Consider the following 15261-nt stretch of genomic DNA (forward strand, 5'->3'; position numbering starts at 1 on the left):
GGGAATCATGGTTGGGAAAAGGAGAAGGGAGAGGGGTGGGAGTGGGAAGCAGCAGAGAGACATTCTGCAATTGTTTGAAATCAAATGACCTTGCCTGGTGTTTCAGGGCTCTGCACCCACACCACCGCCCACCCCTCCTGCCCCAGCATCTTTCTCTGCCACCTGTCCCACACCCCTCCCGCGGCACTCTACCCTTGCAATTCCCAACATCCTTCACTCCTACCAGATTTCCAAACTCGGTCCCCGCTCCACGTTGACAAATACAGTACTGTGCAAAAGTCTTAGACACCTTAGCTTTATATATATGTGCCGAAGTGCCTAAGACTTTTGCACAGTACTGTAAAGTGTATAAAATAAGGGCAATGCTAGGGCACAGAGAATCTTTTTTTCTCCCCAGGATAGAAATGTCAAATGCTAAAGGGCATGCATTTAAAGTGAGAGGGGGAAAGATTAAGAGAGATGAGCAGGATAATTTTTTTTTACACAGAGAGTAGGTGGTGCTACCAGGGGTAATAACGACAGTAGATACAATGGTGGCATTTTGGAGGTTTTTGTAAGTCATATGAATATGCAAAGATAGAAAGATATGGAACACGCAAAAACTGCCGATGCTGGAAATCCAAAGCAACACGTTCAAAATGCTGGAAGAACTCAGCAGATCAGGCAACATCTATGGGGATGAATAAAATGTCAACATTTCAGGCCAAGACCCTTCCTCAGGGCTGGAACTGGAAAGGAAGGGGAGAAGTCAGAGTAAGAAGGTGGGGGGAGGAGGGGAGGGAGAAGTACAATGTGAGGTGATGGGTGAAACTGGGAGGGGGGAGGGATGAAGTAAAGAACTGGGAAGCTGATTAGTGAAAGAGAGAAAAGGGCTGGAGAAGGGGGAATCTGATAGGGAAGGACAGGACATTATGGAGGAAAGGGAAGGGGAAGGAGCAACAGAAGGCGAAGATGGACGGGCAAGGACATAAGGTGAGAGAGGGATACAGTTTCTCCATCTCTGCCACATCTGCTCTCAGGATTATGTTTTTCATTCCCATACAACTGAGATCTCCTCCTGCAAAGTAAAGGGTTTCCCTTACTCCACCATTAACACAGTCCTCACCCGCATCTCTTTCACTTTGCACACGTCTGTCCTCACCGCCTCCTCCCGCCACCCCACCAGGGATAGGGTTCCTCTTGTTCTCACCTACCATCCCATCAGCCTCCACATCTACCGCATAATTCTCTGTAACTTCTGCCATCTCCAACAGGATCCCACAGCCAAGCACATCCTTCCCCCCCAACTTTCTGCTTTCCACAGGGTTCACTCCCTACGTGGCTCCCGTGTCCACTCGATCCTCCCCACTGATCTCCCTCCTGGCACTTATCCTTGCAAGCAGAATAAGTACCACAGCTGTCCCTACACCTCCTCCCTCATTACCATTCAGGGCCCCAAACAGTCCTTCTAGGTGAGGTGACACAATACCTGTGAGTCTGTTGGGGTCATTTACTGTATCCGTTACTCCTGGTGTGGGCTCCTGTATATCAGTGAGATGTCACATAGATTGGGAGACAGCTTCATCAAGCACCTTTATTCTATCTCCTAGAAAAAAACAGAATCTCCCAATGGTCACCCATCTCAATTCTACTTCCCATTCTTATTTCCGACATGTCAGTCCATGGCCTCCTCTACTGCCATGATGAGGCCACACTCAGGATGGAGGAGCAACAGCTTATATTCCATCTGGGTAGCCTTCAACCTGATGGCATGCACTTCGATTCCCCAAATTACTGCTAATTGCCCCCCACCACCATTCCCCATTCCAATTTCTTTCTCTCACCTTATCTCCTTACCTATCCATCACCTCCCTCTGGTGCTCCTCTCCCTTCCCTTTCTTCCATGGCCTTCTGTCCTCTCCTATCTGATTCCTTCTCCACCCCTTTCTCTCTTTCTGTCACGAGGTGGGGACAAGGGTGCTGGGAGAGGACCCACAAACAGGACACAAACTTGTCTTTCTTAGGTACAATAAAATAGTGTTTATTACTCGCTACACAGAAGATCGGGAAATCAAGGAGGACAAAGAGGAACACGAACCTCGGACTAGGGAACTAGGGATTAGGATCGCCACGGACCTGGGACTTGGAAACAGGGAACTGGGATTGCCGCGGCCATGACTTGGACAGGGGGAACATGGAACCTGGATCGTCGCAGACCCTGGACTAGGAGACTAGGACCTTGATTCACCGCAGCCAGAAAACATGGACACCATGGATCGCCGTAGCCAGAAACGTGGACACCAAAACACAGGACAAGGAGCCTTGAGCCAGGACTCCTCCTTCAGATCAGGCATCGAGCCGGGTCTCTTCTTCAAGGGGACAGGAGCGGACACAGGGCATGAACATCGAGCCAGTACTCTGCCTTCCACTCAGGCACCGAGCTGGGACTCTTCGAGGGGGATAGACACAAACACTGGGCATAAATATCAAGCCGGAACTCCACCTTCAACTCAGGCATCGAGCCGGGACTCTTCGAGGGGGATAGACACAAACACTGGGCATAAATATCAAGCCGGAACTCCACCTTCCACTCAGGCACCGAGCTGGGACTCTTCAAGGGGGATAGACACAAACACTGGGCATAAATATCAAGCCGGAACTCCACCTTCAACTCAGGCATCGAGCCGGGACTCTTCGAGGGGTAGACATGGACAAGGGGCTTGAACATCGAGTCAGGACTCCGCCTTCAACTCAGCCCTGGTAGATTGACCTTGCCCGGACCCACTCTGGTGACGGAAGGTGAATTGCTGGTACTCCGATGCGGGCTGGATCACTCTGGCGACGGAAGGTGAATTGCTGGTACTCCGATGCGGGCTGGATCACTCTGGCGACGGAAGGTGAATTGCTGGTACTCCGATGCGGGCTGGGTCACTCTGGCGACGGAAGGTGAATTGCTGGTACTCCGATGCGGGCTGGGTCACTCTGGCGACGGAAGGTGAATTGCTGGTACTCCGATGCGGGCTGGGTCACTCTGGCGACGGAAGACGAATTGCTGGTACTCCGATGCGAGCTGGATCACTCTGGCGACGGAAGGCGAATTGCTGGTACTCCGATGCGGGCTGGATCACTCTGGCGACAGAAGGCGAATTGCTGGTACTCCGATGCGGGCTGGATCACTCTGGTGACGGAAGATGAATTGCTGGTACTCCGATGCGGGCTGGGTCACTCTGGTGACGGAAGGTGAATTGCTGGTACTCCGATGAGGGCTGGATCACTCTGGCGACGGAAGGTGAATTGCTGGTACTCCGATGCGGGTTGGATCACTCTGGCGATGGAAGGCGAATTGCTGGCACTCCGATGCGGGCTGGATAACTCTGGTGACGGAAGGTGAATTGCTGGTACTCCGATGCGGGCTGGATCACTCTGGTGACGGAAGGTGAATTGCTGGTACTCCGATGCGGGCTGGATAACTCTGGTGACGGAAGGTGAATTGCTGGCACTCCGATGCGGGCTGGATCACTCTGGCTTGTGGTAGCAACGGCAACTTGCTAAGGCTTCTTAACACACTCGCCCCGAACGGCTAAAGCCAGGGGCTTATAAGCTGCTGGTTCGGGTCGAGAGTAGATCACCTTAATTGCCAAGCTCTCAGAACACGTGAAACGGAGTTGGAAGGGAATAAAGAGTCAATGGTCTGGATCGCAACGTAACTAAATTTAAAGGGGAACCGATCCAGACCATGACACTTTCACCAACCAACTTCCCAGCTCTTTCCTTCACTCCCCCCTCCCAGTTTCACCTACCACCTCTTCCTCCCCTCCCCTCACCTTCTTACTCTGGCTTCTCCCCTTCCTTTCCAGTCCTGATGAAGGGTCTCGGCCCGAAATGCCGACTGTTTACTCTTTCCATAGATGCTGCCCGACCTGCTGAGTTCCTCCAGCACTTTGTGTGTGTTGGATGGATATGGAACATGTGTAGGCAGAAGAGATTCAGTTTCATTGGAATTGCATATGGCGTAGCCATTACGGGCCCAAGGGCTTGTTCCTGTGCTGTACTGCTCCATAGTCTCTGAACACCCAATGATTCCTGGGAACCTCTGGCACATGATTGCAGTAAGTGAAGAAGGAGAACTTGGAATGGAATTGGGAACCTTCAACCTTTGCAGTAGAGACTCCAAGGTAAGTGACAGAAGGGATATATACCTCACAAACCACCCACTTACTTCTGACCTCCTGCCCCACCTGTGGAAAAATCTGCCATCTTCTCATTTACCTAAGAAGGGAGAAGAGGTCCATATTTTCCAGGGACTTTACTGCCTTAAAAGAAGGATCAATTTATCTATGTGCAAGTACAAACTTTTCACTGATGTGCAGCTCACTTCTATATATCTTGTGAGATCATGAAATTTCCTCCAACATTCTTCCACTGAATAGGACTATTAGGGCTCCCTTCCTGATGGTTTTGGCCTGTCTCCTATGTTCCTAGTGTTCAACATCACCTTTGTTCCATCTGTCTCATTAACTGGGACCTGCCTTTCAACCTCAGTGTATCCGGAAATGTTCAGCCCCTCTCCAGCAATCTGTATCTGCTCAATGACAGGCACAAAGTTGCTGCTGCTATGGGGAGCGTAACGTTAAACACTCAAGCCACCCCGTGATTGTAGAAAAGCAGACTGCTGGTATCTGTGATAAACCGAGTCTGGTCCCATTGGGAACTGCACAAGTTCCCTCTTAATGCTTCTCCCTGGATGCTAATCAAACTGACAAAGCTTCTTTCATGACCAATTTCATAATTTTTTGAAGGGAAACAAATTCAAAATGACGTCTTTGTGCCCCAAAAGTGGGTTATGTCCAATTTCTGAGCAGTGGCTTGTAAAAATGCTACAAAAACACAAATGCTATGGAGACAAAAGTGAAAATATTTTCATTTACAGAGCTCATGCATGCTGCTCTAAAACAATTTGATTATTTTTTACAGATATGCTGCAAATACATCAGTAAAATTGAATGCCAAGTCTTAGCCTGGGTCCAAATCCAAAGCCCTAAGGCAAGCATCATTATACACAGTTATGACATTGATAGAGGGAGCAGATCCATATACTTTGCATGTTTTTCCCCCAATAGGCTTCACATAAAAAAACATCATTCTCCCAGTTGTCTGTATAAGAGATTAAAGATTACTCTTTATTTCCATGGGCAATTGCCAACACTGCCCTCCCAAGCAATTCTGATTGCTTCTTGAGCCTGAATTACTATGGTAACCATCAAACTGCAAGACCTCCAGTTTAGAAGAGCAAAGGTCAGCACGTAACTTCCATCTGCTAGTATTAACATTACTCCAGTAATCTGGAAGGCCATTAAAGTAAATTGAGGCAATTGCACATGTTCCCTCCTGACTGTTTCCAGACATCATTTTCTAAGCTTAGTGTTTTTGCACAAATTTCACATAGCTGTAACATCCAAGCAATTTATTATGAACAAATAATTTTCAGTGACAATGATGTTGGAGTGAAAATTCTGAATCTTTTGATCATGCATAATTTATTGGCAATTCGTGAGTGGTTCAAATCGATGTGTGGATCTTATTTACTGTTAAAAAGAAGGGGTTCTATAGATGAACAGGATAATGATTTTAATTGGCCAAATAATTATTATGTGCAATGGAAACAATACAAAAGCAACTTTCTTTATATTCTGTTTTACAGTGAATTCTTGCCATTTTATACAACAGGTACACAGAAATGCTAAAAGCATTCATCCTGCTCTAGATCTAGACATCCTACAAACTAATTCTTTAAGATGCATCTTAATATTGCTTTTATTTTCTCATAATCTTCAGATTCAGAATCAGGTTTAATGTTACTGTCACATATCATGAAACCTGATGTTATGAGTTAGCAGTACAATGTCATACATCATAATAAAAACTGAAAATTAGTTACTGAAAAAGTCCCTTTTGTGTCAAAGTGAGAACAGATCTCTACAAAGTGATCTAAATTAATTACAAATATAAATTACAAAATAATTGATTGCATAAGTATTCACCTCCTTCAAATCAGTATCTAATAGATGCGCCTTTGGCAGCAATTACAGGCTTGAGTTTGTGTGGATAGATCTCTATCAGTTTTGCACATCTGGACACTGCAATTTCCCCCTTATTCTTCTTTACAAAACTGCTCAAGCTCTGTCAGATTGCATGGGGATCATGAGTGAACAGCCCTTTCAAGTCCAGCCACAAATTCCCGATTGGATTGAGGTCTGGACTCTGACTTGGCCACTCCAGGACATTAACTTTGTTGTTTTTAAGCCATTCCTGTTCAGCTTTGGCTTTTTGCTTGGGGTCATTATCTTGCTGGAAAACTTATCTTCTCCCAAGTCGCAGTTCCCTGGCAAACTGCATCAAGTTTTCCTCCAGGATTTCCCTGTATTTTGCTACATTCATTTTACCCTTTACAAGCCTTCCAGTCCTACTGCAGTGAAGCATCCCCACAGCATGATGCAGCCACCATCATGCTTTGCAGTAAGGATGGTGTGTTTTTGGTGATGTGAAGTGTTTGGCTTACACAGAACACAGCATTTAATCTGATGGCCAAAAAGCTCAATTTTGTTTTCATCAGACCATAGGACCTACTTCCAGCTGACTTCAGAGTCTCCCACATGCCTTCTGGCAAACTCCAGCTGAGATGTGAACTTCTTTCAACAATGTCTTTCCCTTTGCCATTTTCCATAAAGTTGAAACTGTTGAAACACCTGGGCAGCAGTTGTTGTTTGCGCAAGCTCCCCCCCATCCCAGCCACTGAAGCTTGTAACTCATCCAGAGTTGTCATAGGTCTCTTGGTGGCCTTCCTGCATGGTCACTCAGGTTTTGAGGACAGATTTCTCTAGGCAAATTTACAGCTGTGCTATATTCTTTCCATTTCTTGATGATTGACTTAACAGTACTCCAGGGGATACTCAGTGACTTGGAAATGTTCCTGTATCCATCTCCTGACTTGTGCTTTTTAATGACCTTTTTGCGGAGTTCTTTGGAGTGTTCTTTTGTCTTCATGGTGTAGTTTTTGCCAGGATATTGACTCACCAGCAGTTGGACCTTCCAGTTACAGATATATTTTTACTACAATCAATTGAAATACCTCAACAACACATGATGATCTCCATTTAACTAATTATATAACTTCTAACAAAAATTTGCTGCACCAGTGGTAATTTGGTGTGTCATAATAAAAGAGGTGAATATTAATGCAATCAATTATTTTGTGTTTTATAATTGTAATTAATTTAGATCACTTTGTAGAGATCTGTTTTCATTTTGACACGAAAGAGTCTCTTTACGTTGATCAATCTCAAAGAAGCCAAATTAAATCCTCTGTGATTCAATGTTGTAAAACTAGAGAACGTGAAAACTTCCTGGTGGTGGGGGGGGGGGGCAGCACTGGAAGCGAATGCTTTATATATATATACAGCTTCAGTGTTTGCTGACCTCATGGGGTGTTCAGGGAGAGGTAGCACCTCTTTTGAAAGGGCTTGTGGTGCCCATTCTGGGGCAGGTCACTCACCTTTGGTCCCCAGACACTCAGCTCTCACCTGTGGTCCCAAATAGCTGTTTGCATGCAGCAGCGGCAACACCCCAGTACACTGCTTCGAGATGTGGGCTAAACCAGGTGAGGGTAGCTGGTGGCCTCATACCCACTGAGGTAGGGATATGCACGTCCTAGCACGTGAAGTCAGCTCTGGCGGACTGGGCGGATGAGATTAACAGTGAAATCAAACGGCCTAGGAAGTGGTTCTGCAACGCTATGTGGAGAGTGAAGGGCATGACAGGGCACAGAAGAAGTCATAGTTAGCCACTGTGTCCAAGGAAGACCACAGTTTGTGATGACTACTTGTACCATTGGGCCCAGACACAAGGTCGAGAAAATGGAACGGTCCCAGTGCAACGGCTTTTCCACTTTGAAGACTGTCCTGTACAGATTTCACTGTCTTTGTCAGATATGACGGACAATCTACATTCTGCCATACTCTTCTGATTTTCTGTAAATTAACAAAATTAGGGTAGTCGCTTTACAGAATTTTTACATGTTCCTAAGAGTTTTGCACAGTACTATATACATGCTCTGATAATAAATTAGTTTTGACTTTGACTTTAACTTTATCACAAAATGATTTGAATGCTAGAATGGAGTTATCTTGCTCCAATTATACAGGCATTTGCTAAGATTTCATCCTGATTTTGCAGTGTGAAGTCCTGGTGTCGTATCTAAGGAAGCACGTACTTGCAATAGAGGGGAATGCAGTACAGGTTCACCGGATTGATTCTGAGACAATGGGTTTTGCATATGAGGACAGTTTGGCAGTCACATTACACAAGAAAAAGGCCTTTTGGCCTGTCATGAATATGTTTAATCCTATTTACTGCACATAGTCCATATCACACTATTGCCTTAGTAAGGCATAGAGGTCAAATTAACTGGGTCAAAACCCACTTGAGAGAGATAATTTCATTGTTTAATGGTGATATGGATATTGACAGTTTCAAAGATTCAAAGTGCATTTACTAACAAAGTATGTATTATTGGCCAGAAGAAACTACAGTCTAATCAATGACAGGGGAAGCAGACAAGCCAGTTGTCTTGTTTCCCCCTATTTTGTGGACTCTGAACAGTTTCTTGCTTTTGGATAATCTAATCAGAGCAACTGAATGTGGGCACAGGAAGCTTCAGGTAATGATCTGCTAACCCTGAGACCATTCACAAACAAGTAGCTATTTGTTATGTAAAGGACGTAGACTTCCTTGCTCTGGGATAATCTGATCCGAGCAATTGAATCTGGACACAAGGAATTTCAGGTAATGAGCTGCTAAATCTGAGACCATTCTCGGTGGGGGGGGGGGGGGGGGTAGCTACTTATTATATAAAATGCCAGATTTACCAAAGAGGCAATCTGTAATCTTGTTAGATTCTGTCTGGGTTGCCTCATTTAACTGGTTTGGACCAGTTAAGACACACAAATACACAAGGCTGGGGTGGGCAGAGTCATGAGACAATGTTGGTCGTAGCCTTGTACAATGACCTGTAAGAAGGTGACCCACGTAGGTCAGGTGACCTTGAGCCAATGGGTTGGAGATCCACCAGTTCAATTGATGAAGAACAGTTTAAGAGTCAGGAGTTCCAAATATATAGGGCCGATAACTCTCCAGCAACCAGAAACCAATCATCATGGATAAGGAGGACACCATAGAATTGTGGAGATTGGGTTCACGAGGAATGCCTGGCCAGCATAGATTCAGCTCCTGGGTAATACCTTTTCTCTTCGTTGACTGTTCATGGAGGGTCAGGAATTCTAGTAGGGTACACACAAGTAGATAGTTTGTGAACCCATGTGCTTTTTAGTTGAGACAAGAAAAGTTACTTGTCGATAAATACAAATTCTCTGTGCCTCGCTGATCATTATTACAAGTGGTGATTCTTGTAACAGTATGCAGTACATAGCGTTGAGATTCATCTTCTCCACAGATAGCCACAAAACAAAGAAAACCATGGAACCCTTTCATCAAACCCCCATCACACAAAAAATCACACAAGTGGCAACAAAAAAGAGTGAAAATCACAGAACATAAAACACAAAAACGATAGTGTCTAGGCATATACAGTTCAGTTCGGTGTTCGTTATTTGCAGGCATGATCAAAATCACCTGAAACAGCATAAAAAAGGGAGGTACCAGAACCAGAAACACATCATAACATAAACTGCATTGTCCAATCCACAAACTGTGTCGATTAAACCTTGCCCAAAATGCAGAATTCAGGCAGCATCTTCCAACAGCATCAGTAAGATCAATGAGAAATGGATTTGATCACGTGCTCGTGCCCTGTCTCCAAGCTTCTTGGCCTTAAGTCAGCACGCTTCCTCACAGAACACCCTCAGGGACAGCAAAGCACCAAATCACTCAATTGGCCTGAATACACACCACCAAAATGTATACCAAAGGCTCCAACAGTAGCAGAACCACATTTGAAAGAAGAAGATGTAAGCGAAGTGAAAGAAGTAGTTTCATGAACCATCTGGAGGATGTTTCCCTTGGCTGTGTTGTTTGCTGGTGCCACCTTCTTCCAGTAGGTTAGGTGTGAAATTAGTACTTTCCATGTTTGGGGTGTCTAGAACCAAGTGTCACAGTCTCTAAACAAGGATTTGGTATTTCAGAAAAAGTTTCCTCACCCAGAAATTTGTGAATTTCAGAAATTCTCTATTCAACATGTCTGAGGAGTCCCATTGATTCACTATATTCAAGACAACAATCTTAAAAGACCCTGTTGGACAATGGTTCTCTAGAACACTGCAAGTCCAGTTCACAGTGGAGGGAACTGCGTGTCTTCAGTTGTTGCACGTGACCAGGCCCTCACGTCTTTGGGTCGCCTGTTACAGCCTTGCAGAGGTGTAGATGCCGGAGGTGGAGTGAGAGAGAGAGCTGGAGTCCATGCAGGCTTGTGGGGGGGCTGGCCTCTTCCATTGGTGTTTTGTCGGGCTGTGTTCATGTGTATGGTTGAATGACAATCAAACTTGAATTTGAATTTAAGGGAAGAAAAGAAAAGGAAGGCTGCAGCCTTCTTCCACTCTCTCTGCCATTGGAAAGTGTCGTCATCTTCTGCCAGCTCCACTGTTGAGGTCTTTGTCTGGAACCTTTCCCTCAACCTGTCTGCCATGGGTGAACCTATCAGGAGCGAAGCACCGGATGGCTAAGCTCCAAATGCATCATTCTTGTGATCTCAGGAAATCACAAGCCTCTCCACCATAACAAAATGAAGATCCTCAGAGAAGGTTTATGAAGAATACCTTAAATATCACATGATGGATGATACACTGATTTCTCATTATTGCATTTCCCTTAACCTTATCCTCCTCTTCAAAGCCACTCATCCATTATTCTGTACACTCCTCCAGATCAAGATATCAGCATTCCTCCTCCAGTTCTGGCCACAAAAGCAACATTCTATCAATGAAGGACCCAACCCCCCCCCCCCCAACCCCCAAGCTCTAGAATTACTTCTCTTTTTCATCCACTTCTTGAAATATGAATTTCTCCTTATGAGGTTTAGCACCGACTTTGATTAAAAAAAAAGCACCAGTGTAGTGCTGGAAAATCTTTCCCAAGTGAAGTCACCATACAGTTGAAAGTGGAGCCACAAGAGACTCAAGGTTCTGGAATCTACTGGAGAAACTCGGCGAGTCACAAACACCATCTGTGGGGCAAAAGAAATAGTTGTGATGTTTCAGGACAGAAGCCTGCATCAATCCTGATGCAGGGTTTCAACACGACTGCTTGTTTTATTATTATAATAGTGCCCATGACTTCATATTTTCTTACATAAATGTGCACCTCACACTTCAGAGAGTCATTGAAAAGTACAGCAGAGAAACAGGCTCTTTGGCCCACCTAGTCCATACTGAACCATTTAAGCCATCTATGGATCTATCCAAACCTCTCTTAAATGTTGAAATCAAGCTTGCACTGGGAGCTCATTCCACACTCTCACAAACGTCTGAGTGAAGATGTTTCCCCTCATGTTCCCCTTAAAATTTTCACTTTTCACCCTTAACCCATGACCTCTGATTGCAGTCTAACCCAACCTCAGTGGAAAAAGCCTGCTTGCATTTACCCTATCTATGCCCTTTGTCTATCAAATCTCCTCTCACCTACATTCCAAGCTCACATGGTCAATCTTCAGGACATGCCACTAAGGGAGTTGTGCTAATTTTACTTTGTACTCTATGTGCTGGATCATAACTAATTGTGCTGTGTGTGACTATACGTACTGGTTTTGCACCTTGGCCCCAGAGGAATGATGTTTAATTTAGCCTTGCACATGTGCATGATTGAATGACAATAAATTGGAACTTGAAAAGTTGACAATTCTATTCTCCCCTCCAACTCCTCAACCCATTGACTTCCTTCAGCAGATCGATTGATGCATATAACTGAAAATAGTACTGCGGTATCTAGACTACCAGTTGAAGTGGGTAGCAGGGTGGAGGCATGTCTCTACTGATGGAGGTGTAAGGTGCTCCTTCCCTCTGCTAGCCTGCAGGTCATCCTTGGGCAAGGTGTAGCACCTGCATAACCCCCTCCCCCACCCCCAATCAGGGTCACATGAAGCCATGGGAGTAAGTGGTGGATTATCACATGAGCAGCTAGTGCATATCACAAATTCTGGTTACGTGACCACTGATGCCAGGCAGACAATCTCTAAAGAGTACTGACTATAAAGGAACTGCCCTGAAGAAGGCAATGACACACCATTTCTGTAGAAAAATTTGCCAAGAACAATCATGGTTATGGAAAAGCCATGATCGCCTACATCATACGACAAGGCACATAATGAATTGACCGTGTGGATATGGATAGTCAGAGGGTTTTTCCCAGGGCTGAAGTGGCTGCCACAAGAGGGCACAGGTTTAAGGTGCTTGGGAGTAGGTACAGAGGAGATGTCAGAGGTAAGTTTTTTACACAGAGTGGTGAGTGCGTGGAACGGCCTGTCGGCAACGGTGGTAGAGACGGATACAATAGAGTCTTTTAAGAGACTTTTGGATAGATACATGGAGCTTAGAAAAATAGAGGGCTATGGGTAACCCTAGTAATTTCTAAGGCAGGGACATGTTCGGCACAACTTTGTGAGCTGAAGGGCCTGTATTGAGCTGTAGGTTTTCTATGTTGCTATGAATGAACCAATTGAAGACATATTAAATGATTTGGATTTTAAGAGTTCACATACTGCAAAGGTTTTCATTAAATACACTGCAATTCCTAACAACCTAGAAATATCAAATTATTTATTTGAAACACAACATAAATGAATGCAAAAGATATCATGAGAGTAAGGCATGGATATATTTTGTCTTGTTATTGTGTGCTAACAACATGGTATATACAGAAAGCATTTCTCCTGAGTTCCAGGGAAACCACCAGCCAATGCTCATGTACTGATAGGAAGCAGTCTTAAAACATTTGCGACAAAGCAGATAGATAAGGCTAGAACCTTTGTTTGTCTATCTTGGCTAATGAAATCATTAACCCAGATGAGCAACCACAGGAGATGTGGCTCCTTTCACTGAAGCAGATGCCAGTTAGAGATTTTGATAAGATATATAGGATAAGCAATTTCCACTGGCCAACAGGTCACTACAAAGACAAGAATAACTGAAGATCATTAGCACAAGCTCTCAATTTGCAGAGTTAATTACACTGTAAAAACAAAGATTTTGCTTCCTGAATATTTTGGGGTGTATCTTATGGCTTTTAGGCTGTTGGTCGTGATAATCACCATAAAATTTCCCAATCATGTACCATTTTTTTTGAAATGGCCTACATTTGCTATTTCAATTCATAATTCAAGTCAGAGCAGCTGATGCCAAGGAAGGCATTTTTATTGGTCCCCAAATCAAACAGGTCATCAATGACGGGAAATTGGAAGAACTTCTAGTGGGACCAGAGAAAATTGCATGGATTGCATCCCAGGATGTTGCTGGAAATTTTCTTGGCAACTACAGAGCACCAAACCACATGCAGCCTGTTGACAACATGTTTCAAGCACACAAAACCATGAAGTGCAACGTGTCATTAAAGATTCATTTTTTGCATTCCCATTTAGACTTCCTTCCTAAAAATGTTGGCACTGTCAGTGATATTGCGGTCATAGAGAAGTGGTATTGGGGCAACTGGATTCCATCAATGCTGGGTGATTATTGTTGGATACTTAAGCAAGAAGCTTCAGTCACTGAATACAAATGAAAATCATCAAAAAATCATTTTTAGTTTTGTTAAATTTAAACTATTACAAAGCATTAGCACTATTACTCAATTAAACTCATTATATTCAATAAAATTTAATTTCCAGTTTCTCCAAATTCCCATGTGATACAAGTAGTTTGAAATTATATTTGTATTCTGCTTCATGTGGTCTAGCATACAAAAAAAGATTCTGAGGAAGCAATACTTTTGAAAAAGTTGGCCTGTGTTATTGGCACATTGAGCATCATCTAGAAGCATTGAGGATGTCCTCAAAATGAACAAACAGATGATAAGTGACTTGAAGATGTCAGTGAGAAACAGCACAGATAAATTGGATATCAAAAACAAACTACAGAGGATGGACATCTAAAATAAATATAGAAAATAGATAGATAGATAGATATATAGATAGATACTTTATTCATCCCCATGGGGAAATTCAACATTTTTTCCAATGTCCCATACACTTGTTGTAGCAAAACTAATTACATACAATACTTAACTCAGTAAAAATATGATATGCATCTAAATCACTCTCTCAAAAAGCATTAATAATAGCTTTTTAAAAGTTCTTAAGTAGTTTACTTAAATACATTGAGTCCTAACCCCGGCACTTTAACATATCTTACTCCTGGCGGTTGAATTGTAAAGCCGAATGGCATTGGGGAGTATTGACCTCTTCATCCTGTCTGAGGAGCATTGCATCGATAGCAACCTGTCGCTGAAACTGCTTCTCTGTCTCTGGATGGTGCTATGTAGAGGATGTTCAGGGTTTTCCATAATTGAACATAGCCTACTCAGCGCCCTTCGCTCTGCTACCGATGTTATACTCTCCAGTACTTTGCCCACGACAGAGCCCGCCTTCCTTACCAGCTTATTAAGACGTGAGGCGTCCCTCTTCTTAATGCTGCCTCCCCAACACACCACCACAAAGAAGAGGGCGCTCTCCACAACTGACCTATAGAACATCTTCAGCATCTCACTGCAGACATTGAATGACGCCAACCTTCTAAGGAATGCTGAAAACATTGAGTAGGTTGGCAGGTTCTATGGAAAGGGAAACAGAGTAATGCATGTGAGTGTTAAGTGTTCACAGGAAAATTGGAAACTGCTGTAAATTCTATACGCTTGCTATTTACCTTTACAATTACACAACCCATAGCGTTCAGAAATATTCTTTGCAAGCCAGCACTGTTGGTATGTTGCTGGGTGGCATGGTAAATAGTAGTTAGCACAATTGCTCTACAGTGCCAGCGATCACTGGTTGGCAATCTATTCCCACCACTGTGTGCAAGGACATTTTTACTGTGACGATGTGGGCTCACTCTAGGGGCTCCAGTTTTTGCCATGTTCTGAGGATGTATGGTTAGGGTTAGGTTCAGTAATTGTGGGCATGCACGCTGTGTGGCCAAGCATTGAGGCAACGCCTGTGCAATTTTGCTGATTTGACTTGACACAAAGGACATATTTCACAAAATGTTTCAATGTACATGTGACAAATAG

Source organism: Hemitrygon akajei, chromosome 2 (genome assembly GCF_048418815.1).
Source record: "Hemitrygon akajei chromosome 2, sHemAka1.3, whole genome shotgun sequence".
In the NCBI taxonomy this organism is placed as follows: Eukaryota; Metazoa; Chordata; class Chondrichthyes; order Myliobatiformes; family Dasyatidae; genus Hemitrygon; species Hemitrygon akajei.